Source organism: Oryx dammah, unplaced genomic scaffold (assembly GCF_014754425.2).
Source record: "Oryx dammah isolate SB20612 unplaced genomic scaffold, SCBI_Odam_1.1 HiC_scaffold_5, whole genome shotgun sequence".
NCBI classification, from domain to species: domain Eukaryota; kingdom Metazoa; phylum Chordata; class Mammalia; order Artiodactyla; family Bovidae; genus Oryx; species Oryx dammah.
Window position 1 is genome coordinate 31,116,240 of NW_024070189.1, and position 17,358 is coordinate 31,133,597.

Consider the following 17,358-nt stretch of genomic DNA (forward strand, 5'->3'; position numbering starts at 1 on the left):
GCTACCCACTCCAGTGTGCTGGCCTGGAGAATTCCATGGACTGTATAGACCATGGGGTCGCAAAGAATCAGACACAACTGAGCAACTTTCATTTTCACTACCTGACTCTAGAGTACAGGTGTTTCCACAATGTTTCCCAGAGAGAGATGCCAAGAACATTTCTCTATGATGCTCGGGGGTGGGAGTGGAAGCTAAAAAGGACAGTATAAGACTTCAAGTCCACTAAGACTGAGACATGACCCACAGTGGAACCCCTACAGATGTTCTTAGATTCTTAGTTATTCTTTTTTAAAAAAGGTACTTCTTGGAATTTAAATTCATGAGCATCATAAACAAGCAAATCAAAGATAGTCAAGAAGAAGGGGGGAAAAAAGGAAAGAGATTTAAAATCCAAGCAGTCATTAAGGAGAAGTAAAGAAACGTTTGATCAGGGGAGGATAACTAGAGCTGAGACACAAGGAAAGCAAAACAAAGCAGGCAAGGGTAACAGAGCAATTTGGGCATCCTGGCCTTAGCTGCTTCTTTTCCCTTCTCTCTTAGCAAACAACATAATCACTGGCGTGGAAACAAGGGGCAAGCAGTTGGCCAAGGAACCAAATTCAAGGCAAGTTAGAGCAGACAAATTACTGCCAAAGAAGTTTCTCACCCTGGGAGCAGGTGATAAATCCTGCAAGGCTCATGTCTGTAGAAGGGGAAAAATGTCTCCTCCAAATAAAACTAACTTCAGGGCTTCTAGGTGAGCTCTCTCTGTCAGACTCCAGATAGAAGAAAATAGGAAACCAGGCCTGAAAGAAAGAAGCTTCAAGAATGGCACCCATTTCCTTTGCCATCTTGGACCAAATACCCCTCAAATCCTCTACTATTTATGCCTGCTTTGATACACTGGCCAAATAAGTGAGTTTTTACTCTTGGACTAAAATTTCTTCATTTTGTGAATATGCATCATAGCTAGAATTGTAATATAATCTCCAGAGAAGAGTATCAGTTTAAAAAAATAAATAAGCAAATAAAAATCTTTTTGACTGAACTAGCAATTTCCTAGTCCCTTCGTGCTTATAGGAGAGTTCATTTGAAAATGGAGGGGCCTTAAAGACTCAGAGAGTAGGTGCTCTTTATCCTAAGGAAGTGGCTTAAAATAGCAAAACGGGGAATTAGGAGTACAGGTGTGTTCCAGATCTGTTTTTGTCATTACAGGAAGAGGTCCCTCTAAAAGTAAATGAAACACTTGAAAGTGAAAGTCTTAATAACCCTTAAAAAAATGTTGTTTCTGTGTAGGTAGGCCCTGAATGATCTGCTTCTGCATACATCAGAAAAGAAGGCCATAATTTGAAATGCGCTTTAAGGCAGGATTCATCTGCATATTTAAGAATCGTATCTATTCAGGTCTTTTCCTGAATGAAGTCCATCTCCTCTTTTGAGCCCTAACTGTAGTTTGGTACATTGCTTTTTATACTGCCTAGGGTAGTTTTAAAGCATTAATTTTTTTTTTTTCATATTTACTTCACTTGTATTAGATTGTAAGTCTATCCATTCAACAAATATTTTATTGAGCAGCCACTATGTGCCAGAAGACAAACACTTTTAGACTGAGGATTTAAATCTTATTTGATTTTGATTTTTCTTCATATATCATAAAACGAAAATAGTAGTAGTACTTATTCCATAGGGCTTCTGTTTGAATCAGATTATAGAAGCAACCCTTTACCCATGGTCTCAAGTGTCATAAGTGTTCAATACACATTATGATATAAGATTATTGCTAGCATATACATCACTATTGCTAGCACAGTGCCTGGCATACACCAGAGATTTAATAAGTATTTGCAGAAGGAATGGTCAAAGATTGGTTGCATACAGTGCCTAACAAGGCAGTGACTATGCATATTATGCCCTGGGGAAGGGCTAGGCTAACCATTCCAGTGTTCTTGGGCTTCCCCTGTGGCTCAGCTGGTAAAGAATCTGCCCGCAATGCGGGAGATGTGGGTTCGATCCCTGGGTTGGGAAGATCCCCTGGAGAAGGGAATGGCTACCCACTCTAGTATTGTGGCCTGGAGAATTCCATGGACGAGTCCATGGGGTTGCGAAGAGTTGGACACAACTGAGCGACTTTCACTTCACTCACATGCATATTATACAATTGGTTTTATCACTGATACTAACTGGCCCCATGGTTCCAGTCATTTAATAGGTTTTGGGAAGGTTTACATATAGTAAGTTGACACTAAAATCATTCTGTTTTCAAAGACTTAAAAAGTCCAGTTAATTTTTAGAGTGGAATATATGAGTGCCATGTGTGATAGCAGAAATCACACTGGGTTGGAATAAACCCAGCACCCTGACAGGGTCATTTCTTCCAAATAGATGTATGACATTTAAAAGTCACTTTCTAGACCTCCCTGAACATTTCTTCTTCAATGGTAAAATGAGGAGGATTAGACTCAAACTTGATGTTTCCTTCCAGCATTAACTGTTTATGATCCTAAATAATTTTCACAGTAAGATTCTGAAAGGTCTGTAGCCTGCCAGGCTCCTCTGTCCATGGGATTTCCCAGGCAAGAACATTGGAGTGAGTAGCCATTCCCTTCTCCAGGATATCTTCCTGACCCAGAAACACCAGAACTGGGTCTCCTGCATTGTAAGCAGATTCTTTACCATCTGAATGACCAGGAAAGCCCTTAAGAAATGCAGATGAATAAATTATGCCAACTTTTGGTTTTCCCTCCATGACTTCCCTAGGGGTTGTATGAACAACAATGACAATTGTTAACAGCATCTGAGGACTTCTAAATGCCAGGTAATATGTGTTAAGTGCTTTTACATGCAGTCTCTCATTTAATAACTTCCACAAGTTAAAGTAAAGTATTATTAATATCTCCAAAACAAACTCAAATTTAGAGAAATTTACTAACTTGCCTCTGGTCATACAGATGACAAGCAGAATTAGGACATCTGAGCTCAGTGTATTTTACAAAGGTAAAACAAATTGAGTTCTGCCTGCCCCCATAAAACTAAGCTTGGTCTTAAATTCCTTTCACTGATGGGTCCTCAGTCATCCTAAATTGGCCCACTGTACATAGATTGACAGGTAGATATTGTTAAGTCTCCAATCATGCATGGTTGTGGGGTGTTTGCATCTGTGATTGCACATGTGAGACCCACGGACAAGGCTGCAATGTGGGCATGGACATTCCCCATACAAGACAGTGTCAGCTGACTAGTTGCCTTTGTAGGACATAGTTAATCACTCTACTAGGAAAATAATACTTTACACATGCTCGCCACTGCTCCTCTCCCCCTCAATTCAATGGAAGACAGCCCTAAGCTGACTGTTTCAAAAATGTAATTCTAAAATATTTTTTAAAAAATTACTCTCTAAATATGTTTCACATGTACAGATCCCAATTGTTGGATTTGGGTCACAAAACAGTTGGTAAGTTGGAGATACCTAGAAGCATATGTGTATGCTAAGTCCCTTCAGCCATGTCCGACTCTTTGTGAGCCTATAGACAATAGCCTAGCAGGCTCCTCTGTCCCTGGGGTTCTCCAAGCAAGAATACTGGAGTGGGTTGCTGTGCCCTCCTTCAGTGGATCTTCCTGACCCAGGGATCAAACCAGCATCTCTTAACCAGTCTCCTACAGGGTTACTGCAAATGGTCAGGAACCTGACTGTCTCAATTGACCAGGAAGGTTGTGTGGTGAAAGAAGATGCAATGTCCCTCGAAGTGAGAAGCCTCCAAACGTGATTCCTAAATGGAGAGGATTTTTTTTTACTATGCTGCTACTGGAAAAGTAGTTGGGCCCTATTCTTACAGTGCATCAACCGAGGCCTTGAAGTTAATTACAGTTTTGTATTTACTCTGACTCTATTATCTGATATTTACAGATGAAAAGAAGATGGTTTAATCACCAAGGTGGTTTTAATGTGTGCTTATCTCCCTTTATTCACGCCATGGGGGAAAAAACATGTATTTGTAATTCTAAAAAAAAAAAAAAGGGAAAAAGAATGAAGGATTTCATCTAATCTTTATTATTTTTTTTCATCTAATCTTTAATTTCCTAACATACATCAAATGAATCTGAGTTACTGCAGCCCCCTAATCTACACAGCACAGCCTTTTTTCATTTCTCTAGCATGGAACACGTGGAAAAGAATCCTCCACTCTGAAATGGTTAATTTCAAACTTTCCCAGGGTACTCTCCTCTGAGCCCCATTACCAACATATGATTGTCACTGCAACATGGCTTTCCTGACACATGGGTGTTAAAAGGCAGTGACAGAGCCAACAGGAGTGAACTGAAGCCATTTCTCTACACTGTAGAACTACCTGACAATCCAAAGGAACACGCCATCTGCATTCTGTGTTGCTGCAACCACTGAACTGTGGGTTTGCAATTTCAGAATTCACAATGTCATGCCCGGCACCACTTTAGGGAGCTCCCAGAGCTGCTACTTTTGCTTCCCTGCCTTCAGAATTCTGATGGTGAAGTTAATACATGAAGACATCCTTGTGTAGTGATGGAGACATGGCAGTAGGGCATGCTAGAGCACCGTATATTTTCACGAACTTATTTATTCAAGCTGTGTGGCCTTCCCCCATCTCCCTTTCCCTCTGCAACTTATCAACCCGAGCCCTCAGACACTCACACCCACACAATGATCTCAGCAGGCAAGGAGGAAAAGCAAAAGCAAATGTACTTTAGAAAAAGTACAGGAAACCAACACTGAAATGGCCATTACTGGGCATTTCAATTTTACCTGTGGTTTCAGCTTCTGCTTCAAGTACACGCAATGAATGTGGCCTGATTACCTTAATTCAGTGATATTGCCAATAATCACAATGACAGGCAGTGTCTAAGAGATTGTCCTTGATGGCAGAGTCACAGAAATGGAGATATGGAAAATGTCCGTTGAGCACAACACACAAAAGGAAGAATAGAGAGATGCTCAGCACTCTATATCCTTGGAGAAGGGTGGCCTGGTAAGAGTGAATTCACTTTGTGATTAACAGTAGGGTTGATGAGTTGATCTTTTACTGATCTCTTCTAGCATCCTTACTCTCAATTTCATGGGAGGATCAAACGAGAGCCGAGATACAGAACAACCACAGAGACAGTTTAGTGCTGAATTGACTTAGTATGAATAAGAGAAAGTTTTACAAAATGAGTTAAATACAGTCATAAAGAAAATTGATTTTAAAATACCAATGGCTATTCCTTGAATAAAAAGAATCACCAGCCAACCAAAAGGAGCCTTTCTAGTTGCAGTACTGACTGCTGAGAGGAAGCAGATTTTCTGTCTTTGATAACCACAGACATTTTAAGTTAGGGAAATCTGTTGGGTTAGGGGAATCATAGATGAGATGGAAGGCAAGGGCTAAGGACACTACAAGTCACCGATGTGATGACAGAATAAGAAGTGACCAATGAATATGAGAAGAACAGTGAGACGCAAGAAGATATTGGTAATGGGGAGGAGGTGCAGAGAAAGGCTGGGGATTCCAGACCATGCTCTTTGTATTCTCAGCTCTCAGAAAAGCATCATTAGAAAGTATAACTCTTCATAGGATACTCTACCTCTGGCCTACACAGTATGAACATCAGAACTTGAGCTGCAGTTATCAACTTAAATTTACTTACTCCAGGCTCCTCTCCATTGCAATATCTCAAGATATTCTTAAATGGCTTTTTAAAAGATTTGAAAATACTGAGATGAACTGATTCTATGCACCAGGATACCCCCTGCAGAGGTTAAAGTTAACTGAAACAATACACTCACAGAATCTTGTGTGGGTAAATAAGTGTATTTACCTGGCTATATGCTTCTAGCAATGCATATTCATGGATATCTCACATGAATATGTGTATATGTGTGTATATCCATATCTAACTGACGATAATATACAATGAGCTTCTGAAATCTATCTTCAATTCCTCCTCAGAAAGCAAGGAAGACATGCTTAGACAGATGCAGACAGGATCCCATCTTATCTTCTGTTTCATTGGTTGCCTTCTGTCTCCATTTGCTGCATGGTCCCAAAACTACATCTCCGTGTTTACAACACTACCCTGGAATAAGTCATTTATTTGTATCAGGTTTGATGTATCAGCTAGAGTTTGGGCATATCTGTATCAACTAGAGTTTGGGCACAGTTTCTCCTCTGTGATATTCCACAATTCACTCATTCATTCCTTCACTCAATAAGCATTCATGAAGCACTCATTAGGGAGCATGCCTTGCTCTGTCAAGCCCTAAAAATATAGTCATGAGTCAGAGACACAAATTCAGTGCCCTTATGGAGCTTACATTCTTAGGGTACACAGACAAATGGATTAATCAACAAATGTCAGATTATGAAGCATAAAGCAGGGTAGAGGGGAATAAGGAGTGGGTAACAAGTAGGGTGTGTCGAGTTTTTAGATTTTATATTAAGTAGGTAGGGCGGTGCCATTCACCAATGTGCTGTTTGTTAGTGGTCTTTCTCCTCTGTTTCTTCCTCATCTTTTTTTTTTTTTAGGGGGGCAGAATAGGAGGGATTTTATCGCTCCTGGAATACTAATTGCTGCTGCTGCTGCTAAGTCGCTTCAGTCGTGTCCGACTCTGTGCGACCCCATAGACGGTAGCCCATGAGGCTCCCCCATCCCTGGGATTCTCCAGGCAAGAACACTGGAGTGGGTTGCCATTTCCTTCTCCAATGCATGAAAGTGAGAAGTGAAAGTGAAGTCGCTCAGTCGTGTCCAACTCTTAGCGACCCCATGGACTGCAGCCCACCAGGCTCCTCCGTCCATGGGATTTTCCAGGCAAGAGTACTGGAGTAGGGTGCCATTGCCTTCTCAGAATACTAATTAGGAAGAGTCAATTTTCATGTTTAGTACCTCTTAAAAAAAGCATCCTCGCTATGCCTATTAATTGACTTTAGTCTATTTCTAAACACTTGGTATCTTGCTATATTAAACAGTATTATTCCTAGTAGCAGAAGACTGAAAGTAAAAAGGTGTTAGTGGCTCAGTCGTGTCCAACTCTTTGTGACCCCATGATCTGCAGCCTGCCAAGCTCCTCTGTCCATGGACTCCTCCAGAAAAGAATACTGGAGTGGGTTGCCATGCCCTTCTCCAGAGGATCTTCCTGATCCATAAGCTTAATCTCAATTCTGTGAATATCTTAAGAATTTGCTAATGGAAAATTATGGCATCACATGCAGGCTACCTTACATATTACCACTTGTCAAAGAATAAAATATAGAAAGCCAAATGAAAAGAGAAAAATGGTCATGTTATCTAATTACCTGTGAAATTCTTAGGGCAGATTGGTTAAAAATAAGTTAACCACCATATGGTATCATCTTATCTATTAATTTTATGAAAATTATAAAATAATGATGTCATAAAATGCTGTTCAGATTGTAGTTGAATTACCTTTTAGTGTAGTACCTCTTGAAATGTTAGTCACTCAGTCATTTCCAACTCTTTGCAACCCCAGGGACTATAGCCTGCCAGGCTCCTCTGTCCACGGAGTTCTCCAGACAAGAATATTGGAACGGGTAGTTATTTCCTTCCCTAGGGGATCTTCCCAACCCAGGGATTGAACCTGGGTCTTCCGCATTGCAGGCACATTCTTCACTGTCTGAGCTATCAGGGAAGTCCTACCATACTTAAATTACTGATGGTAGTGTAAAATGATAAAAATTATTTGATGTGTCAAGTCCCAAAGGAGGTCATTCTTTTCACATATTAATTCTACTTCTATAAACTTACTGTAAATAAATACAAAATTATTTTTTGAACCATGAAGTGACCTAATTACTTAACAACCAGGGAATGGTTAGGCAAAGTCAAGTGCATCAATCCTATATATGGCATTCTAAAAAGGAAATCATTGAAGGTAAGTAAGACTGAAGTATAATTTTTAAAAAACCATATAAAAATATGACTATTCTATGTAAAAATGCATTACGTTCTATAAACTATTCTATGTATCCCAAACGATTAGTATCAAAAAGAAAAATTAAAGTCAATGATTTACTAGGAAAAGGTAATATAAAAATGCATATATTACTAACATATAGTAATATCATATGCATATACTAATAACATATTTTATAGATTAGGCTACCATTGCTTAAATATTATTTCTACAATTTATAAAACATAATTTTAATGTTTGAGGCAAGCAAATTCTTGAATGAGTCTGTGAAACTGTATTAGATGGCTGATGTCCCACTTTTTGCTAACTGTGTCATGTCATCTTTAAGATGATATCCATCTCATCTTATGTAAAGATTCTGGGGCTCCTAACTATATTAAATCACATATTAAACATAGTTTCTCATTTCTCCAAATTCAAGATTCTAATTCTCTTTAATGCACTATTTTAATTGGAATGTTGCTAAATCCGTTGACAGTCTTACCAACCATTTTAACAGCCTTTTAATTTGTCGTCTAGAAAATTATAACTCTTCATTAACTTTGGGAGACACAGCGTTGCAGTTGTGATATATCATTCCTCATTTTATTAACAATCTACTTAATGAAATTCAGGCTTCAAGCAGATGATGGTGATAATGTAAGCACTTGCCCTGGATTTTTTTTTTTCTTTAACAAAATTAAGAATTTACTGATAAGCATAATAGGAGAACAAACATTCAATTCCTCAGGAATGCAAGAAGCAAAAACCTAAAGAAAGAGATTTTTTTTTGACTCCTCCTATATGTAATTAATATCCATATGAATTTTTCCAAAATACCTAATCCCTTTACAACATCATTTGCCACTGTATGGCAATACTGGGAGGCTATGTCTGTCATTCAGTATTTATAAACATAATCCACTTGGATCAAAGAAGAAGAATGACATAATCTGATAGAGAATCTCGGCGACTGTGAAAATGACACTCAGGGTAGGAGGTAGGTAGAGGAGAAAAGACACTCCTTTGGCAAGGGGCAGGGAGCCATCTGGAGGTTCGTTAGCGGATTCCCTGGTGGCTCTGTGGTAAAGAATCTGCCTGCCAATGCAGGAAGCATGGGTTCGATCCCTGGGTCGAGAAGATCCCACTGAAGAAGGGAATGGCTACCCATTCCAGTATACTTGCCTGAAGAATTCCACGGACAGACAGAGGAGTCTGGAGGGCTATTATCCACGGGACGCAGAGAGTCAGACATGACCGAGCATGCATGCTGGAGGTTCTTTATTCCAAATGGCAATCACATGTATCCGTACATTTAAATATAGTTGCATTCTTGCTCATCAGCTCTCTCATACTGTGGTATTAATAATTAATTATGAAATTAATTATGACTAGATATATTCAAAGATCTGGCAAGTCAGTTGAAGAGCTGAGACTGAGTCTTCAGAAAAGCAGACATAGAAGGAGTAAGCTCAGGGATCTTAAGATCATTCATGTTTCTTAATCTCACTTTAGGGAAGAGAAATGGAAGCTTCCAGAGGGTCACTGACTGCCAAGGTAAAGTAAGGAAATTAGTGTCAGAGTCAAGGCTTCACGAAGACAGGGTAGTCCTCACCAGGGTCCCGTCCGGCAGCACGTATGCTGGCTACACAATGACTGAGCCCTTAGTGAACATCATGCCTTACACTGCATCGCCTTGGCAGCGCCCACCAAACTGCAGATGACGATACAAGATAGCTTCAGTGGGGAAAACCATCTTCTCACAATGTTTTATTTTTTTTCTTCTTCTTCTTTTGTTCAGGTTTATATAGCAAATGTTGTAACACACTGAGATTAATTTTCACATAAGACCTATTTTTCCCACGGGAATCAGACATCATTTCATTCTTCGTGCCCTTCTCATATCATGACAGTGTCCTCCCCAGAGATGATTTGTTGTATAGGTGGAAGCTTCCCACAGACACATACAAAATAGACAGAAAAATCCAGTCATCCTCGCCTTTGTCTCTTGACTCCATCTTTTCTGTTCTGGCTGCAAGAGTTCCTTTGAAATAAACTCTAGTTAATAATTTATAGTTAGGGCAAATGGAAACTAATAGTAGATCAGATTATTTTATGACCTGGAATTTATTGTTAATTGTTTTAATGATCATCTGATTAAAATACATCACAACCAAATCCAATCAAAGCCCCCAACTCTATGTGCAAATTCTTTAAATAATATAATATACATTTAATAAATATGTTTTTCATGTATATTCATGAATATAAATGTATAAATATTTTAATGTGCTTAATATATGCTGTATGTTCTCTGTGATTTATCTAACATACATGTTTAATATGTTTATATAAATGGGCTTTCCAGGTGACACAGTGGTGAAGAATCTGCTTCCCATTGTAGGAGATATGAGAGATGTGGGTTCAATCCCTGGGTCAGGAACATCCACTGGAGATGGAAATAGCAACCCACTCCAATATTCTTGCCTGGAAAACCCTATGGACAGAAGAACCTCGTGAGCTACAGTCCATGGGATTACAAAGAGTTGGACGTGACTAAGCACACAAATACACATGTTTATATTTATACAAATATGTATAAATATACATGAGGAAGCCTTACAAATAGCTGTGAAAAGAAGAGAAGCTAAAGGCAAAGGAGAAAAGGAAAGATATGCCCATTTGAACGCAGAATTCCAAAGAATAGCAATGAGATAAGAAAGCCCTCCTCAGTGATCAATGCAAAGAAAGAGGAAAACAATAGAATAGGAAAGACTAGAGATCTCTTCAAGAAAATTAGAGATACCAAGGGAATACTTGATCCAAAGATGGGTACAATAAAGGGCAGAAGTGGTATGGACGTAACAGAAGCAGAAGATATTAAGAAGAGGTGGCAAGAATACACAGAAGAACTATACAAAAAAAGACCTTCATGACCCAGATAACCACCATAGTGTGATCACTCATCTAGAGCCAGATATCTTGGAATGCAAAGACAAGTGGTATTTAGGAAGCATCACTATGAACAAAGCTAGTGGAGGTGACAGAATTCCAGTTGAGCTATTTTAAATCCTAAAAGATGATGCTGTGAAAGTGCTGCACTCAATATGCCAGGAAATTTGGAAAACTCAGCAGTGGCCACAGGACTGGAAAAGTTCAGTTTTCATCAAAGAAAGGCAATGCCAAAGAATGCGCTAACTACTGCACAATTGCACTCATTTCACACACTAGTAAAGTAATGTTCAAAATTTTCCAAGCCAGGTTGCAACAATACGTGAACTGTGAACTTCCAGATGATCAAGCTGGATTTAGAAAAGGCAGAGGAACCATAGATTAAATTGTCAACCCCCGTTGGTAAATCGAAAAAGCAAGAGAGTTCCAGATAAACATTTATCTCTGCTTTATTGACTATGCCAAAGCCTTTGATTGTGTGGATCACAACAAACTGTGGAAAATTCTTTTTTTTTTTTTTTTTAATTTATTTATTTATTTTTAATTTTTACTTTACAATTCTGTATTGGTTTTGGCATAGATTGACATGAATCTACCACAGGTGTACATGCGTTCCCAAACATGAACCCCCCTTCCACCCCCCTCCCCACAACATCTCTCTGGGTCATCCCCGCGCGTCAGCCCCAAGCGTGTCATATCCTGCATCAGACATAGACTGGTATTTCGATTCTTACATGTTATTATACATGTTTCAATGCCATTCTCCCAAATCTTAAAGAAGTGGGAATAACTGAGAAATCTGTATGCAGGTCAAGAAGCAACAGTTAGAACCGGACATGGAACAACATACTGGTTCCAAATTGGAAAAGGAGTATGTCAAGACTGTATACTGTCACCCTGATTGTTTAACTTATAAAGCAGAGTACATCATGCAAAATGTCAGGCTGGATGAAGCACAAGCTGGAATAAAGATTGACTGGAGAAATATCAATAACCTCAGACATGCAGATGACACCACCTTTATGGCAGAAAGTGAAGAAGAACTAAAGATCCTCTTGATGAAAACGGAAGAGGAGAGTGAAAAAGCTGGCTTAAAATTCAACATTCAAAAAACTAAGATCATGGCATCCAGTCCTATCACTTCATGGCAAATAGATGGGAAACCATGGAAACAGTGAGAGAATTTATTCTGGGGGGCTCCAGAATCACTGCAGATGGTGACTGCAGTCATGAAATTAAAAGATGCTTGCTCCTTGGAAGAAAAGCTATGACCAACCAAGAGAGCATATTAAAAAGCAGAGACATTACTTTGCCAACAAAGGTCTAGTCAAAGCTATGGCTTTTCCAGTAGTCATGTATGGATGTGAGAGTTGGGCTATAAAGAAAGCTGAATGCTGAAGAATTGATGCTTATGAACTGTGGTGTTGGAGAAGACTCTTGAGAGTCTGTTGGACAGCAAGGAGATCCAACCAGTCAATCCTAAAACAAATCAGTCCTGAACATTCATTGGAAGGACTGATGCTGAAGCTGAAGCTCCAGTACTTTGGCCACCTGATGTGAAGAACTGACTAATTTGAAAAGACCCTGATGCTGGGAAAGATTGAAGGCAGGAGAAGCAGTCAACGACAGAGGATGAGATGGTTGGATGGCATCACCATCTTGATGGACATGAATTTGAGTTAGCTCTGGTAGTTGGTGATGGACAGGGAAGTCTGGCGTGCTGCAGTCCATGGGTTTGCAAAGAGTTGGACACAACTGAGCGACTGAACTTGACTGAACTGTATATAAATATATACGAGTACACTCAGGTGAAAAAATTAAAAGTATATCCTACAAGTATATGGTACAATCCTTAATTTCATAGGATTTAGCAGTTAAGATGCTGTTGCAAAAATCCTGAGGTTTGAGGGGTAGTCATTTGATCTTATGGAACCCCTCCTTAACTGGGCTCTAAACAAATATGACATAGGATCTCCACACTCATACAATAAATATTGGTTTAGCAAAGTATCATTACAACAAAATGATAGTTCATAAAATATGTTGGGACATGATTTGTAAATTGAATTATAATTTTATTTTAAAAAGTCCCTAAATGTTTAAACCAGTATTAAAGCCTGGCCTACTTGCTCTTTTTCCCTTCTACATTAACATAATTTAAAATGTGCACAAGTTCTTCAGATGAAATTAGTGACATGCACAGAGATTTATATAGAATGATTTTCACTCGAGCATTATAATAAAAAATGCATGAAAACTAAAATTCCATCAGAAGAAAAAGATTAAATGAAAAGCATAGTGTGGGTATATCCATATGACAATGCCACACAGCTGTTAAAGAAAATTTGTATCAGAAGAATATTTTAAGAAAAAGAACACATTCATGACATAGTAAGTAAAATGAGTAGGGTACTACATAGTACATACAGTTCCAAGTTTTAAAACACATTACCCAAATACATAAACAGATAAGAGGCTAGAAAATAAATATTCCAAAATGATAATAGAAATTACTGTTGGGAGGTAAAATAATAGGTTGTTATAATTTTCTTCTTTATATACTTGGTATTTACAAATTGTCTACAATAGATGTGAATTTTTTTTTTATCCAGGAAAAAAAATCTAATGCTAATAATTTAAAAGACTCTTAAAGAATGGTGGTTTAATCTCTAAGTTGTGTCTGACTCTTGCAACCCCATGGAATGTAACTTGCTGAACAGTACTGGAGTGGGTTGCCATTTCCTTCTACAAAGGATCTTCCTGACCCAGGGACCAAACCTAGGTTTCCTGCATTGCAGACAGATTCTTTATTGACTGAGCCACCAGGGAAGCCAAATTACCCAACACTCCATGCAGCAGCCTGCGCCCTCCCTGCCTGTCAGTGCAGCTTGGTTGTTATGCATCATGTGCAAATGTCCAGGATCTCTCAAACACTGGGCCAAGCCAAGCATTAATGAACACACTGTTTTCCAAAAATAAACAGAGAAATGAAGGAAGACACTGAATTTTGAGTACTGTATGCTAAATATTGATTGTAATTATGAAGCACAATTCATTTGATTAAAAGGATAATTAATAAAATAAAATAAATCAATACATGGGGTTTAAACTAAGTCCCTAGCTATTCAGGCTCCTCTGGCTCTCAGCTTAACAATTATTTACATTTAGTATAAACTAATTTACTGTTATTATCATTTTTATTAACGTCATCAATTTCTCTGATTTACTTTCACACATTCAAGGAGAATCAACAACACTAATTTTCCAGCCTATAATTTGTATGTAACAACCAAGCCTAGTGTACACCTCTCATATGAAATTAATTCTTTTTTACTTTAGTTGTTTTGGATTCAGTCCTGATCAAATGAAATTCAAAATGCTATTTATTTTTTTTCTAAGACACAAAACCTCCTACTCAGAGGTCACCGAAACTGCATCAAACAAGGGCTAATTAATGGGTTTATTAGGTTGTCTCTGAAACAAACACATATTTTCAAGAGTGAAAAGTCTTTTTCATTTCTTTTTTCTTTTTTTTAAACAAGTGCCAGGTGATAGCATCCATTAAACACAAACACTGCATACTCAGAGGACGACTTTCTACAAATGTTTTTAAAGGCTCCTTTTGGCTCTGAATAAAGCAATATACTGGGACTGCCATGGGAGCATGAATCGGGCTGTGAGAAGCCATAATCGGAATATGCTAAGAAAATGTAAGCAAAAAATTGCAAATAAAACTGCTTATATTCATGTAACTTGTTTGGCGACAGCCGTATAGCATAAGGAAAGCTGCTATAACTCATAACAGCATCTTGTAATAAAACAGCTCTATGCATCCCTCTCAAACCGTTCAGCGCTCAAATCTCATCAGATGGCTGAGTAAGCATTACACTTTGGGACAGTAAATCTGTTTCCAATATGGTGTACATTCACAGACAGGCACTTTAGTATTCATCCTAAGACACTTCCAGCTAAGTACTTATAAAGAAAGGGTAATCATATATTTAAATATCGGGATGCTATTTTCTCGGTCTATTTTAGTAATCTAGTTCACACTAGAGCAATCCTAAATGGATCTTAGGAAATCTTCAGCAAACTCAACCTTGACTCGCACTGCAAAAATCTCAACAGACAATGGTCTCCAGGAAGCCTTCTCTTCTGTTTCCTTAATGCTTTGGGCTTCTGTCGGCCAAACTAGCTTCTGTCTGGTGTTAGCATGACTGAGCTCTCTTTACCTCTCTGGCACGAGCTTGTGAATTTCCTGAGAGCATGGACTACACCTTTCTCATGTTTCCCCAGCTCCCAAACAAAACTAGGGACAAAGCCTGCCATAGGTAAGTGTCTGCTGACTGAGTGATCTCCTAGGGTTTAAAGTTAACTAGCCTGGATTTGAGGTTTCAAATCCTTTCCACAGCCCTAAGGTTTGAATGGGGGTGGGGATAAAGCAAACAGCAAATGAGGTTTTCAAGCTGTTTACAGAAGTTCATTCTTCTGAGGGATCCATCCCTGGTTTGAGCTGTGGAAAAGATTGCTTCTATTCTGGTACCAACCCACTGGGATCAGAGAGAGAGAGAGGACAGAGTCTTTGTTCCTCCTGTTTTCCTTTGTGGCACTACATCCATGGCCAGCTTACCTGCCTCAGTGTAGGGACATGAAGTAGGAGAATTATTAGAGGCAACAGAAACATTCTCTTAGAAAGTGATTTCTTTTTTTTTTTAAATTTAAAAGCACCTCCATATAGATAAAGATTTTAGCTTCTATAAAATTAGATAATTTAGAACCCTAGGCAACCCTAAAGATACATTTACATCCTGGCGAGACTGGTTTTAGATGAGCTGGAGCTCTGACTGAGCAGGAATACTCCACCTCCCTGCCCCCACCTTCACCCCTGCAATGGTTTCCCTCGGTTTCTCTTTCAGGGGCTACTTTCACGTGTATGTGTCCACGTTCATGCCGAGAGAAATGGAAATCGCTGAACACCGTGCTCTCAGCCTATGACGTGGCAGACTTATCTCTTAGAGAAATGTACAGGCAGAGCCTGATGGCCTAATTACATGGGGGGATTGGTGAGATTTGAGCCGCAAGAAATGCTGCCTCTCCACTAAGTGATAAATGGAATTCAGAGTTGGGAAGTTGGCCCTGCTGATGGGTGATACTAAAGGGCTCTGGTGAGGGGAGAGCATGGCACACTTTGACACCAGGAAGATCCAATGGCTTTGGGGAGTCCTGGGCTCAGTCTCCTGGGCTAGGACAGGCTGTCCCACAAGATGTCTCCGTCAACACAGGAATGTGTGCGGTCTTACAGGGATTCGTGAATACAGTTGTAGAGTTCTCAATCTCTTTTGTCACTACACTTTTCACTCACAGTAACAATCTGGTAGTAACAAACACTGTTTATGAATTATTTCACCATTAATAAAGTTTACTACCCCCCCAAATTACACTTTGGAGTAGGTACCAAAATACTAATTGTATAGAGGAACACAACTTCACCCCAGGAAAACCCAAGACTTGCCCAGCATCACAGGGCACATGGTGATCTCACATAGGCTTGAAGCTCTGTTTTTCTGTTTCAAATTCTGGGTCCTTTTACTGGTTTCAAGGAGTTTGGAACATCTGAGTTGTTGGAAAATCTGTGCAGAGGAACAAGTCAGGAGGGAGGCAGGAGATGGAGAGGCAGGCACTGGGGTTTCTTGGCAGGCTGGAGCTCTGACTTGCTCTGATCCAGCCTCTCTGTTCACACAGCAAACAGCAGGAGAGAGACAGGAGATGAGGACTGTCAGGTAAGGTAAGATAAGGACGCAGCAAGGAGCTGGCGGCCACAGCAGGCAGAGAATGGCTCAGCCTATCATTTCACGGAGGTCCCCTTTCGGTCTGAGAATGCAAAGGTACCAGCCAAAACAGATAACAGGGGGAAGAGCTAAGGACCACCATAGTAAAATAAATAATACTTGCATGGATACTAGAAAGCAAAGGGAAAATTTTCCTGCCTGTGCTTTATTCTTTAAAAAAATACTTTATTGATTTATTTGGCTGCACTAGGTCTTAGTTACTGCATGCAAACTCTTAGCTGGCATGCAGGATCGAGTTCTCTGACCAGGGATCGAACTTGGGTCCCCTGCTTTAGGAGCATAGGTCTTAGCCACTGGACCACCAGGCAAGTCCCTCCTACTTTTCTTTAACCATGCTAATATATAGACAGATTCTTTACGTCACGTAGAATGTAAAACTTACAAATGTAAAACTCAACTCTATGAATCCAGGGAAGGAACCATGAACTTGACCAGCAGGTGACCGAATGGGAGGAATGGTGAACCAGGGCGTGGGAACTAGTGTTCTAGTTTAAACTGAGCAGCTTATGCGACCTTGGCCCCACAGAAGCCCCAGAGTCTCAGTTTTCTTATCTGTCAAATGAGTGGTTTGAAACAGATGGTCCCCAAGGATTTGTCTGGTTCTGATATTCTCCAGCTCTAGTGCTTCTAGTGCTTCTGAGCGCTTCCATGCCCTTG